The 12,832-nt window shown below is 39.8% G+C and overlaps 1 protein-coding gene across 5 annotated transcripts in view; it reads right to left on the bottom strand.

Annotated features, from left to right (window-relative positions):
- ctdp1 (CTD (carboxy-terminal domain, RNA polymerase II, polypeptide A) phosphatase, subunit 1) overlaps positions 1-12,832 on the bottom strand; it is a 293,011-nt gene that overhangs the window by 156,814 nt on the left and 123,365 nt on the right. The gene's annotated exons all lie outside the window — the stretch shown is intronic.

Here is a 12,832-nt window from a genome sequence, read left to right as displayed (position 1 = left end):
TCTTTGTGTCGAATGTCTCTTCCTTTACATACTTCAACCTTTCAGTAAAAGAATTTGATTTTCTTCCAATATTTTGATTTTGTATCTCAACAACAATCTTCTCCATCCAGCTTTAAGAGCTGATCGAAACGAGTGAATTCACCACACATAAGATGCTTTGGACCACGTGATGCACTGGGATTTTACAAGGAAATATTTTGGGATAAAATATTTAAGTACAAGCAGGCATTCAATATTTACATTTACTAATAAAGAACAAAAATAGCAATACAGCGCTAAACAACAATGTAGTGTGAATTTTCGTTCATCAGGAAGTACAATGTCCTCATCCCTGCTATCGCACTTAGCATCACTGGGTTTGCACCACACTTTACTAAAGAAACATCAAACTAGTCACTATGCACAACTCTGAAACACATGCTAATGATCAGTGTGACTGGGGGTAATCTTCGAACCACAACACTTTTTCCACAAAATAAGTCCATCTAATAGCCTGGCAAATATTGTAAATGGAATGAACAGAACAAAATAAAATGCTGCTCAAATTGAGACAATCCCACAAAAGTTGGGAATCAGGATATTGTAGGCCACATAAATCTTTTATGATTGTAAAGAGATAGCTGACAGGCCTGTATTATGAGACAGTGTTGAGAGACTTGGCTAGCAACCTACACTAATTTTGAAGAATCAATTTGATTAAATATAAATTGAAATAGTTACAAAGGAAAAAATATAAATATTCAGTAAATTAATCAACCAAATGAAACTAAGTAATAATTCCATTAACTTATCATTTAAACCAAACTTGTGCACTAAAATTGCTCTCTCTCTAGAGCCTTTTCCAGATGAAGGATCTGCTCACTGTCACGGCCCTATGTGAAGAGACTGTGCATTATTCAGTCAGTTCCAAGCGGACTTGTGCCTACACTAAAATAAAATTGCTAATGTGGTACTAACCAATCAACTCACTCAGCACATCGATAAGACAGCTGGAGTGAAGAATGGTAAAAAAGTCATCATGTTGAGATTTAGGCTGATGCCCATTAAAAATTGAAGCGTAATTCTACCCAGCAACTGTCAGAGACTGAGCTAATTGTTCATAAGCTAGATGTCACATTCGACCCAGCGATGAATTTCTCATTATATATCCATTTCCATCAACAAAGTGCTTCATCAGGTATTCAAGAGGGCATCGGATGATTATACAGATGGAAATAGTGTACAAGTATAAATGGGGAGAAAAGCAGGAAATTGGCACAAAGTAATGATGCTCGTTTATAAGCCACACAATGGGCCAAATGGCCTCCTTCTGTGCCATAACAATACTGTAAATTCAATCTCCATAAATGTCACTGAACTCCAACCCTGCCTCAATTCACCTGTTGCTGTAACACTCAACCATGCCTTTGTTTGGATTTGATTACTGATACCTCCTGGCAGCCTCCTATAATCTGCTCTATGTAAACCTGAAAATTCTGCTCCTCATATCCCAAGTTGATTCAGCTTCCACTCATTCATCAGGTGACTGGCACAGGATCGCGGTTACACAATATTTTCAAATCCTCGCATGGTCCTCGCATGGTCTCATTTCCTCCCTAGCTCTGTAATTTCTTCCAGCTCTATAACCTTTTGAGATATCTCACTCCTTCAATCTGTCCTCTCAATCATGTCCGATTTCAATTGTTTCGCCATGAATGGACAACCCTTCAGCTGTCAATTCCTTCCCCTAAACCCTTCCATCTAACTCCTCTCAGCTCCTTTAAGATACTCCATAAAACCAACCTCTTTGACCAAACTATCCAAATAGCTCATGTGACTCAGTGCCCAAATTGATCATGCTCCAGTGAAGTGTCTTGGGATATTTTAACCGCATTACAGGAACAACGTAAATACATGTTATTGTTTGTGCACAGATGATGCCCACAATGGGAAGAACTGCAATTCTTTATATTCCCCCAGAAAAAGACATCAGATGTTACCGTGACATCAACAGAACAGAATTAAAAATGCCAGATCTGCATATCAGCTCAGTTGTTATCTGAACGAGATTGTTGGGTTCACATTAGTTCAGAGGTTTCAAAACCAGTTCGCCAATGATGGAGGATTTTGTGAAAAGCACTAACCAGCCTCGCATCTTTCAGGTTTTGATCTAACAGCTATGCATTTCCAACACAATCTGTTCTTATTTTGCATTTCAGCATTCAAACAATTTAACTTAATTAGATCTCAAATAACAAGTGCTATTACAGAATGTCACAGATAAGCAGTAATTCCACTTTGAAAATAAATTGTCGTCATTTTAATACTCTGCTACTGTTTTTTGGGAGCAGAAGTAGGTCATTTAAGCCTCTCAAGCCTGAGCAGCCATTTCTGGTTAAGGTTGGTCTGTGATCCTGGTCCAGATGCTCACCTTTGCTCCAAAGCCCTTAATACTTCTGATTAATAAATATCTCTCAATCTTAGATTTAAAACAAACGGTTAACTCGACATCAACTGCCACTTGGAGAAGACAGTTTTAAACATCTAATACCCTTCCAGCTTTGAAGGCTTTCCTACCTCCAATCCTTAAAGATCTAACTGCAAGCTTTAGGTTCTGTTGCCCTGCTCAAGCCTCCCAAACAGGCCACATTGCTCATCACCAATTAAAACCTCGGGTGATTGATTCATTAGATCTTGTGGATTGTGGACAAGACCACCAAATTACGAGCTGGTCAGGGACTAGAAACCTTTAAAATTGACAAGAGATGAGGGGACTTACCAAAACAACAGAATTGAACTGCAAGATTGCATGTTTTGAACAATAATAAACTTTACTATACAACATTGGAACAGTAATACAGTCTACAGTACACACACAGCTTATTTTTAAGACCCAGAATTAATGTGGTAAATCAACTGTGATCAAACACCTCACAGATCACAATAAATAACAATATAATCAAGACAGATCCCATGGACATCTCAGCAACTCTCCCAGACGTTAATGACATGATGGATTATCAAATCTCATTAAAGTTCATCAGGGATCACAATATTTCACTTTTGCTAATTTTGCCTTGGAACACCCCCTCAAGAGCCATTCTTTCATGTCCTGCTTCAATAACAGCTCCTAATGTGGATGATCGCCTCTTGGCCTAGGTCTACACTGTCCTGGACTCCAAAAACACATTTCAGTACTCCGTCACAAGCTAACTTTAGCTGTTCATCAACTGCTAACTTCACAGAGATAGAAACATCTCTCGATTTTAATCTTGCTCAGTTCTAGGAGGTAAATAACTTTTGTGAGTTTTAAAGTTATGCTCTTGTAGCTGCATTTAAGAATTAATGCTTGCAGACTCCTTTGGAGCCTTTCATGACTTTCCCAATATCTAACCAGCAGCCTTCCCACTTCTGCAACTCCCCAGGAATTCCTCTGAGACCTAACTCCAATGCATAGCTACTTCTTAATTGCTAGAACTTCAACAGCACAGAGACATCAAACTGCACAACTTGCCCGCTGCAGGACAGAGAAAAATCACCATTGCTGACATGGGGTCTGCCCCATCTGTGTCAACTCCGAACTGCCTGAGTCACGTGTTGAAACTCTTCCGATAAGATCTGCCTCTATTTCAGGGCAGAACCAAATGTAGCCACCTAGCATGTCTTGGACTGAATGTGCTTTGGACATTAGATTTCACAGAATGCTGTCTTCTCTGGATAAACAGGAAATGGATTTCATTACAATCTCCAATGAAATGTCATCGAATCAAGATATACTTCCCCTTCGCTCACTACAGATGCTATCTGAGCTGCTGGATATTTCTACCATTCTCTGATTTTACTTGTTAGAATTATGTTTATTGCCACGTGTACCCAAGTACAGAAGCACAGGAGTACAGTGAAAAGTGAATAAAGTTGCTATTCCTGGAACCATCTTAGATACAAAAGGTACCTAGATATAAAATAAAGAAATACAGTTAAAAGTTCAACATTACAGTCCTACCGTAGCCATGGGCCTGCAGTAACTCCACATTGTGCTTTCCCCACAAGGCTCACTCTCCCCCTCTACTCCCAATGAGGGCACACTGTACATGTCCCTCACTGCTGACTATCATCCAGCTGCTCCTCCGCCCCATTTCGAAGACAAAATTATGACCATATATTAGTACTGTAACATTCCCCCACACTGTCCCCCTCTCAGCTTGTTTGCTGCTACACCCTCATTCCCACCTTTACCATCTCCAGACCTGACTATTCCAATGAGCTTTTGGCGGGTCTCCCATGTTCTATCCTCTGTAAACCTGAAGTTACCTAAAACTTTTTTGTCCACGTCTTAACTTGTCCAAGTCTCATTTCCCCATCAAACCGTGCTTGATGACCTACACTGGTTTCCAGTTAAGCAATAAGTTGATTTTAAAATGTTCATCATTGTTCACAGATGACATCTTGACAGCTTAGGCCCTGTCTCGGAGATCTCCTGTAGCCCCACAAACCTTCCCAAGATATCTGCACTCCTCTAATTCTGAACTTGTAAACATCTCCAATTTTAATGGCAACACCTTCAGCTTCCTTGGCCTCAACCTTTAGAATATCCTTTCTACCTCACTCTTTTCATTTAAGATACTCAATAAAATCTACCTTTCTGACCAAGTTTTCAGTCTACATGCCTAATATCTTACAGGGCTCATTGTCATACTTTGATTTATAATACTCAAGAAGCACCTTACAGTGTTTGTTATTTTAGAAGTGCCACATAAACTTAAGTTATTGTTGTTGCATCATCAATCCTTTCATCATTTAATCACTCCCACCTTCCAGCAATTTCTGTCCTTGTTCCAGGTACAAGTCTTGTCATGGTTTCGAACAAAGAGTCATAGAGCTGTACAGCACAGAAACAGACTCAGTGAAGTAAAACACACAACCTTTAAGCATAAACTCTGAAGGTGAATCCCAAGCACCCAGTTAGTTATCTGAAGCAGATTGGATGGATCCCTTGAAATCAGTCTAGAATATCCCTTCTGTATTGCAACTGAGGAGCTTTATTCAGTTTTTACACTGACAGTTGTTGTTTTCAATTCTAATGATGCATAGTCCTTTATACAGAAGAACAACCAGCATTATTAGGGGCTGATCAACAAGTCATTTGACTGATATGTCATATGCTATCATTGATCAAACATTTTTGGGTGATTATGTTGAAAAACAACCAGGGTTTATGATCTACAATCTCAAGGGACTACTAAAGAATCAATTCTTGAACCATCCATGAATAGATATCGACTTCTTGGAATCTCCTGCACAACTCCTGCAAGGAAGTGCTGTAGGCATAAATTGATAGCATTGGGAAGTTAGGCATCAGTTTATCAGCAAGTTACTCATCCATTACTTTTAGATTATTCAGCAAATAGTGAACGTTCAATCAATATTCACCCATCCAAGTGCACCACCACCTTTTAAAAAGCAAGTAATGAAAATATACATCAATTGTGATGGGTAAATGACATCCTTATACACAGTGGTCATGAATAAGCCATGAATCAAAATTTCTCCTACAAGCCTTCTTTGATGAATCCTGTGTAACTGAATGCAATCTTTCATTCCTAAGATACACTTAATGGGTCACAAGTCCAGCTCCCTGTCACTTTCGTAAAGAGATGAACAACTACAATGAAACTGATATATACGTAATGTACAGACGTGGCAAATCCATGACTGATCCATTCCATGACGTTCAGAGTTTTATTGTTCCCTATCGTAATTCTACCATGTTAAAAGATTTTCTGCAATACTTACGGATCAAAATTCAGAAACACAACAATCCTGTTTGTAACAGCTACATACAAAAGGACTTGCAGTTATAAAGTTCTTTGTAGAATCACCAAGTACGTTAAATCTTATCTAGTTTTTGTAGTGCACATCATCTTCAGAAAACGTGACAGCCAATTTGTACACAGCAAGTTCCCGCAAACAGTGAAGATAACGACTAGATAATCTGTTTGTGTGATGTTGCTGGAGGGATAAACATTGGCCAAGTTGCCTGAGATGACTTCCCTGCTCTCCTTTGAGACTGTGACCTGGGATCTTTTACTTCCAGCTGAGGTTGATGACAGTGCAGCACTCTGTCAGTACTGTACTTAAAGTGTCAAACTACATTTTTGTGCTCAAGTGAGATATAATAAAATCTCTATAAACTAAACTACAGTGGTTCAACCATCACACCACTAACAGAGGAATCTTCAAGTTGGTGCAAAAATTTTGGTTCCAGTGAAACCCACAACGGAAGGTGGCAAAGACATGACTACTAATCTGAAGTCTCACAGAGCGCTTGCTCAGGACACTGGTGGAAAATTCAAAGTTCCAGGCTCTAGATTAGCCATCAGCTATTTGATATCCACTTTTCTTCCTTTATTTGCTCCTATCAGGGCAACTGACCGGGAAAATAATTCTCAGGCACAGAGGGTAAAGGGTCAATGTTCGCCACACTGCAGCCCCACAAAGCTTTGACGCCATTGCTATTTTGAGTGCACACCCCTCCCACAACACACATATTATTTGCCTCAGTAACACATCCAAGGCTGAAAATCAAGACACAATAAAGCAACAACTTGTGTTTACATATACACAAACGGATAGCAAGTAATATAATGGAGATAGCAGGAAGGAGAATTTGGGCCTTAACTGAAGAGCTAGGTTTTAAGTTAGAGCATAGGAAAAGAGAGAGAGGGTTTGAGAGAGAGAGAAGTCTATTTAGCCAAATGCGCATCTGCCAAGTGGCCAACATGAGGCGGAACAATAGGCTAGAGTTACAATAAGGAAAGGAATGAGGGAGGCAGCTAATGGTTACAAAGATGGTAAGGTGAGGTCACAAAAGAATTTAGACACAATAGTGACAGTACTAATGTGGGTCAACAAGGTCAAGGGTGATTGATGACTGAGTGGAACTTAGTAAGGGATCGCAGAAGGGCAGCAGTGTTTGGATGAGTTGAAGTTTAGAGAGTGTGCAGAAAAGGATGCTTGCTAGGAAAGCATAGGGACAATCGAAACTGGAGATGAAAGGCATGGATGAGAATTTCTGCATCAAATGGATTGAGAACAGGGTGAAGATCAGCAATGTTCCTGAAACAGAAGTACATGATTTCGGTGATTATGCTTATGTGTAGTGTAAAGCGTGTGATTTACATATATGTGTGTATTATGAATACCATTTATTGAAAGTTTTGGGGGGTGTTGGTTTTTCAGTTAGTAACCGTGGGTTTTCAGTATTTCTGTAGTCATGGAAATTTCTTTGAAAATAGTTTTTGAGGCCTGACTATAGAATGAATGGGTTGTTGTTCACCACTAATGGATTTTTCTTTATCTGAGATTATTTTGCCCCATGTTTGTAAGAGATTATTGGAAGTTGATTTTTTTTTCTAAGCTTAAGAGAATTTTTTTTTCTAGCTTACAAAAGGTGACTTTTGGTTTCAGTTTTACTTGGAGGGGGGGCAGTCCTGTTAAGTCCTTGACTGAGGATGGCTGTATAAACTGGTGCTCCTGAGAAGGGAAGCCTAATGGACTATCCACCCTAGTCAGTGTTATTCCCAGGCCAAAAGTGTTGGGATAAAGCCTTTAAGAAATTACTCAAAGCGGAGTATATTTAAGCTCAAGTGTATAACAGCTCGAGGAAGAAGCTCCAATAGTCTATAATGAAATACATCTCTTCGATGTACAACCACAAAGGTATGCACCACTTTACAAAGCACTTAAAGGCTCTGCAATGCTTGTTGAATCATAATACAAAATGTAAAATAGTGCAGATGATGACATATCAAATAAGTTAAGAAAACACTGGAAATCAGAAGGACAGGCAGTGTGTGTGGAGACAGAAACAGAGTTCAAGTTTCAGGTCAATGACCATCCGTCATAACTGGGCAAAGTAAGAAATGCAATAGGTTTTGAGCAACTTGCAAGACTAAAGGGAATGATAGTAGGACAAGAAAAGAAATAAAATAATCTACCTCAAGAAGGTGTGAATCGCAGCTCAGCCAACATCTGAATACAATGTGAAAGAAAGAGAAGAGGGAAGGAGCAAACCAGCAAATAAACATGTGAAAAAGGGAAGAGGCTACAATGTAAAATAATTAATCTCAATGTTATGTGCAGAAGGCTGCATATTGCCAAGCCACAAGTTGGAGCTCTTTGAGCTTGTGGTGAGCTTCATGGGAATACTGAGGACAAAGAGGTCAGTGTGAGAACAAGGTGGAGAATTAAAACTAAAGGCAACTGGAAGCTGGGTTGGGGGGACACGTCATCACTTGCAGACTAAACAGAAGTGTTCCGCAAGTAGTCACCTAGTCTGTATTTGTTCTACCAATGTAAAGAATATCACATTATGAGCAGTAAATAATTTAAGTGGAAGTGGAAAATAAAACAGGTAAATCACTGTCTCCCTTGGACCTGGTAGAATCATGTCCACAATTTCCCACGTTAGTCATCATAACTCTACCAACAAAAGAAGAAAACAGGGACCCTGCATAGAAAACACAACAGAATATGACAAAACTCAAGTCATCTGTCCCATATTTCCCAGCATAATTTATGTAGTGGCCCTGGCAGATAACAGCGGATTTGGACATACCATCTTTACATTGGTAGATGACCCCTCCCAATTCGCTTCCAGCAACATTTGCGCTCATTGATTGTCGCTTCATACCAAAGGGTGACGATGCTAACTAGTGCCAATGATGGCTAAACAACACTATCACAGTGGGATACCTGGCTGTCAGAGATGACACTTGGACCATTTAGTCATTAGTTACCTGAAGGGGAATTATCTGCAATCCTTGAATTTTTAGGTCAAATCCTGTACTGAGAACATATACACATCCATCAGTACCAACTCTGGCTAGGGTTACCCATAACGCAGGGCAGAAGAAGCCTTGTGCAGTTCTAACTATCTATAATGAAATGCTTTCATGTGTGTGTACACTCATCCCAACCTCTACAGAATCCATCATTGCAGGCTACTTTCCAATCCTTTTTAAAGAATAGAAATTGAACAGAAGTACAAGATCTTCAGTCAAATTGTGTTCACACTTGTCCATAGGAAAGTTAAGGGAAGATTTGCTGAAGATGTTCAAAAACATTATGAGATAATTTGATGATAGTAAGGAAGGAGAAACTGTTCCTACTGAAAGAAGGGCCAGCAAGCAGAGGACACAACTTAAGATAATTAGCAAAAAAATTCAGAGGTGACACAAGGAGAAATCTTTTGCACGGCAAGTTATGATGATGCACTGCTTGAGAGCAAATTCAACGCTATCTTTCAAAAAGGAGTAAGACACTCTTGAAGGTTTTACAGGGTAATGGGAAGAAAGCGAGGGAGTGGACTAATTAGATAGCTCATTCAAAGAGTTGGCAAAGGTGTCTCTATTTATGCTGTATGGTGCTGTAATGCAGTTTAATAATTCTGCTGTTTTAACTTTAATCTCAAAAAAGCACTTACAGCTGCTAATCTTCATGCTCACTGATATATTTCACTGACGATCATTTGTGTCACAATCTCACATTTCATTCCCCTAATGGAAGTACTGTAAACATGCTACATCACCCACATTTCTGTTATAAACCTCATTACAAACTTGAGGTAGTGTGCACAAATGCCAATACTTAAATAATGGCTAAACAAAAGAAAACAGATCTCTGGTCTGAAATCCAGTAAGAAAAACATGACATAAATGTTCTATAAGAGGTATTTAATACTGTTATCTGTTTGATTCTACAGTTCCTGTAAAGCCCAAAATTGTTTATCACACTTTTCAAAATAAAATCAGAACAAAAAAAAGACACAAAAATAGTTGATGGTAAATTGAACAAAACCAAAGATGTGTTTTCTGATGTAACATGTAACAAGAACCCTGATGATGTCTCAACATAATTGACACTGCTTTCTTAAATGTCAATTAGAACTGGAAACTGTCATTCCATTTCATGGACAAGGCAAGAAGGCCTTAAATCTAATAACAAATTTAATGAACTTAATATAAATTTGCTGAAGAAAACCACATTTATTATTCTCAACAAATTCACTGTTGCTCAAAAAAAGCTAATTGAGGGGGCAGGTGTAAAATGAAGTTAATTTTTCATATTAGAAAGGTCACAAGTCCTTCAATCTGAAGAAAAAGCACGGACAAGAATAATTCCTGTCAAATGGCTTAGAAATCTAATAGGGAATGCAGTTGAAATCTCTTTGCATAGGATATGGGGCCATTTGGCCCAACTGGTCTATGCCAACATTTAGGATTTAATTGGCCTTCCTCACATCCTTCCTCGTTTGGGTTTATCAGCTAACATTCTATCCCTTTTCTCCCTCACATGTTTATCTGACTGCCCTTTAAACATATCTATACTATTCGCTCCCAGGTAGTTGTGTGTTCCACAGTCAACACTCTGGTCAAAGTGCTTTCTTCTAAATTTCCAGAAGGATTTCTTGGTGACTACCTTACACTGGTGGTCTATTCATGCATTCCCCTACAAAAGGAAGCACATCCTTGAAGCACTCGCATCATAATTTTTAAAATACCTTCAATTGATCATTCTTCAGCTGTCATTTTCCAAGGGCAAAAGCACCCAAGCCTGACAATCTTTTCCTGAGTGCTTATAGTCTTACATTTCTGGTTCCACCTTTTTGAGTCTTTTTTGTACTGTATCTAGAACTTTTCATTTATAATATGGCGAACAGAGCTGCATACAATATTCAACACCAAGCAAAAGAAGCTAATGGGTTCCACCAGAGCCACTCCTCTAGCCTCATCATAGCCTTAGTTCAAACCTGAACACAAAAGCTGAATTCCAGAGGTGAGGGGAGAGTACCTAGTCTTGACATAAAGGCTGCAATTGACTTAGCATATCATCATGCAGCCCTCGCAAGACTGGAGTCAGTAGAAACTGGGGGGCAACTGTTCACTGGCTGAAGTTATACCTGGCACAAAGAAAGACGTAGATTTTGGATGTCAGTCACCTTAGTTCCAGGAAAGTGTTCCCGAGATTTGTGTGCTGGATCAACCATCTTCAACTATTCCAGCAATGGCCATCCCTCCATCATAAGCTCAGAAGTGGGCATGGCCATTGATAATTGCACATTGTTTAGCACCATTCACAACTCCTCACTCAGAGGCAGAGGCAGTCTGTGACCAAATACAGTAAGGCCTGGACTGATAAATGGCAAGTAACATTCAGGTCACACAAGTGTAAACACCGTATCCTTTTCTTTTTCCATACTTTTGATTCTGGACTGAAATGGGAAAAGGACCATTTTAAAAATCAATGATCATGGAAGGGATTGCTGCACTTTTTAGAAGTTACCTGATATTGTAACTATAGTTTAAACTTGTTCAAGAATGGAGGGAGGGGGTCTGGTTGCAGACAAGCTGGAGTCCACGGGTGTGTGCAAAGGGAGATTTGGCAGGCAACAAGTAGCTGATTGGTTGTGGAATGGCAACCAGTTGTCAATGACAAAGCCGTTCTGCCTGGCAACAACTATATGATTGGCTTCCAGGTAGTTCAGCAGCTTGTGGGTGTGAATATTTAGGTAGAAGCAATAGGATCATTGAAAAGGAAGGAATTGACCTCTTTCTGAGCAGTAACATAAAACCTTAAGCTTGAAGAAAACACGTTTCTTTTCCCTCAGCAGTTGCTGTAAGCTGCAGCTCATTGTAAGTGTAAATCAGTTGCCTTGTGCCTTTTGCAAGCAAGTAAGAGTGCATGGAGAAGGAAGGTCGAGGAGCAGCAAGACCGGACAAGCTAAAAAGATCATCTCAGCAAACCAGGTGGTCAGGGACCAATGAACTGCCTTCCCAATCTTTTCCTCAACCCATAACATGCATGTTGTGTTGTCTGTAGGTGTGCGGAAGGACATTTTTAGAAGGGGATTTCAGTTTTAACTAGTAGAGTTATGCATTGATAATTCATAATTGTTTACCTGCAACTAAAATCCATTTATTAGTAAAAAAAAAGTGATTCTTATTGAGTACAGAAATCTTGTGCATACTTTCTGTCAAGCTTGGTCTGAAAGAAAGGTGCACTGGAGAATTTTGTATACTTTTATAAAGTCTTTAACTTTTGTGATAACTCTAGAAATGGCACAGCTTGATTTCAGCATGCTACCCCCAATGAGATGTAACACAGGTGCCAGGCAATCAGCCTCTCAGGGAAGAGAAATCTAGCCACCTCCCTTGACCTTCAATGGCATTACCAACACGGAATCCTTCACTATCAACAGCGTGGGGGCACCAATGACCAAATACTGAACTGGACCAGCCACACAAATACTGTGACTACAAGAGCAAGTCAGAGGCTAGGGATTCTGCTCCAACTGATTCACCTCTTGCATCCCCAAAGGCTGTTCACTAAGGCACTAAGTCAGGAATTGTCTGGATGCATGCAGCTCAACACCTTTCATAACACTACAGCCGTGTGATTGGCATCCAATCGACCACCTTCAACATTCATGCCTTCCACTACTGACACACAGCGGGCAAGATGCGCAGGAGCGGCACATCAAGGGTCCTTTAATATCACCTTCCAAACTCCCGACCTCTACCATTTAAGAGGATGGCAGTAGATGCATGGGATTGTCACCAGCCGCAAGTGTCCATTCAAGCTACACATTGCCACCATGACTTTGAAATGTACCATTGATTTTTTTTTACTGTCACTGCGTCAGAATTCTAGAACTGCCTTCCTGACAGCTCTGTGGGTGTGTCTATATCTCTCTCAGTAGGTACAATGGCTCAAGAAGCAGTTCACCACCACATTCTCAAAGGCAATCACAGATGTTCCATAAATGCTGGCTTAGCCAGTGATATGCATATCC

The sequence above is a fragment of the Rhincodon typus genome, chromosome 4 (assembly GCF_021869965.1).
Source record: "Rhincodon typus isolate 14 chromosome 4, sRhiTyp1.1, whole genome shotgun sequence".
In the NCBI taxonomy this organism is placed as follows: domain Eukaryota; kingdom Metazoa; phylum Chordata; class Chondrichthyes; order Orectolobiformes; family Rhincodontidae; genus Rhincodon; species Rhincodon typus.
The sequence above is the reverse complement of the archived record's forward strand: the minus strand, read 5'-3'. Positions and strand labels throughout refer to the sequence as shown.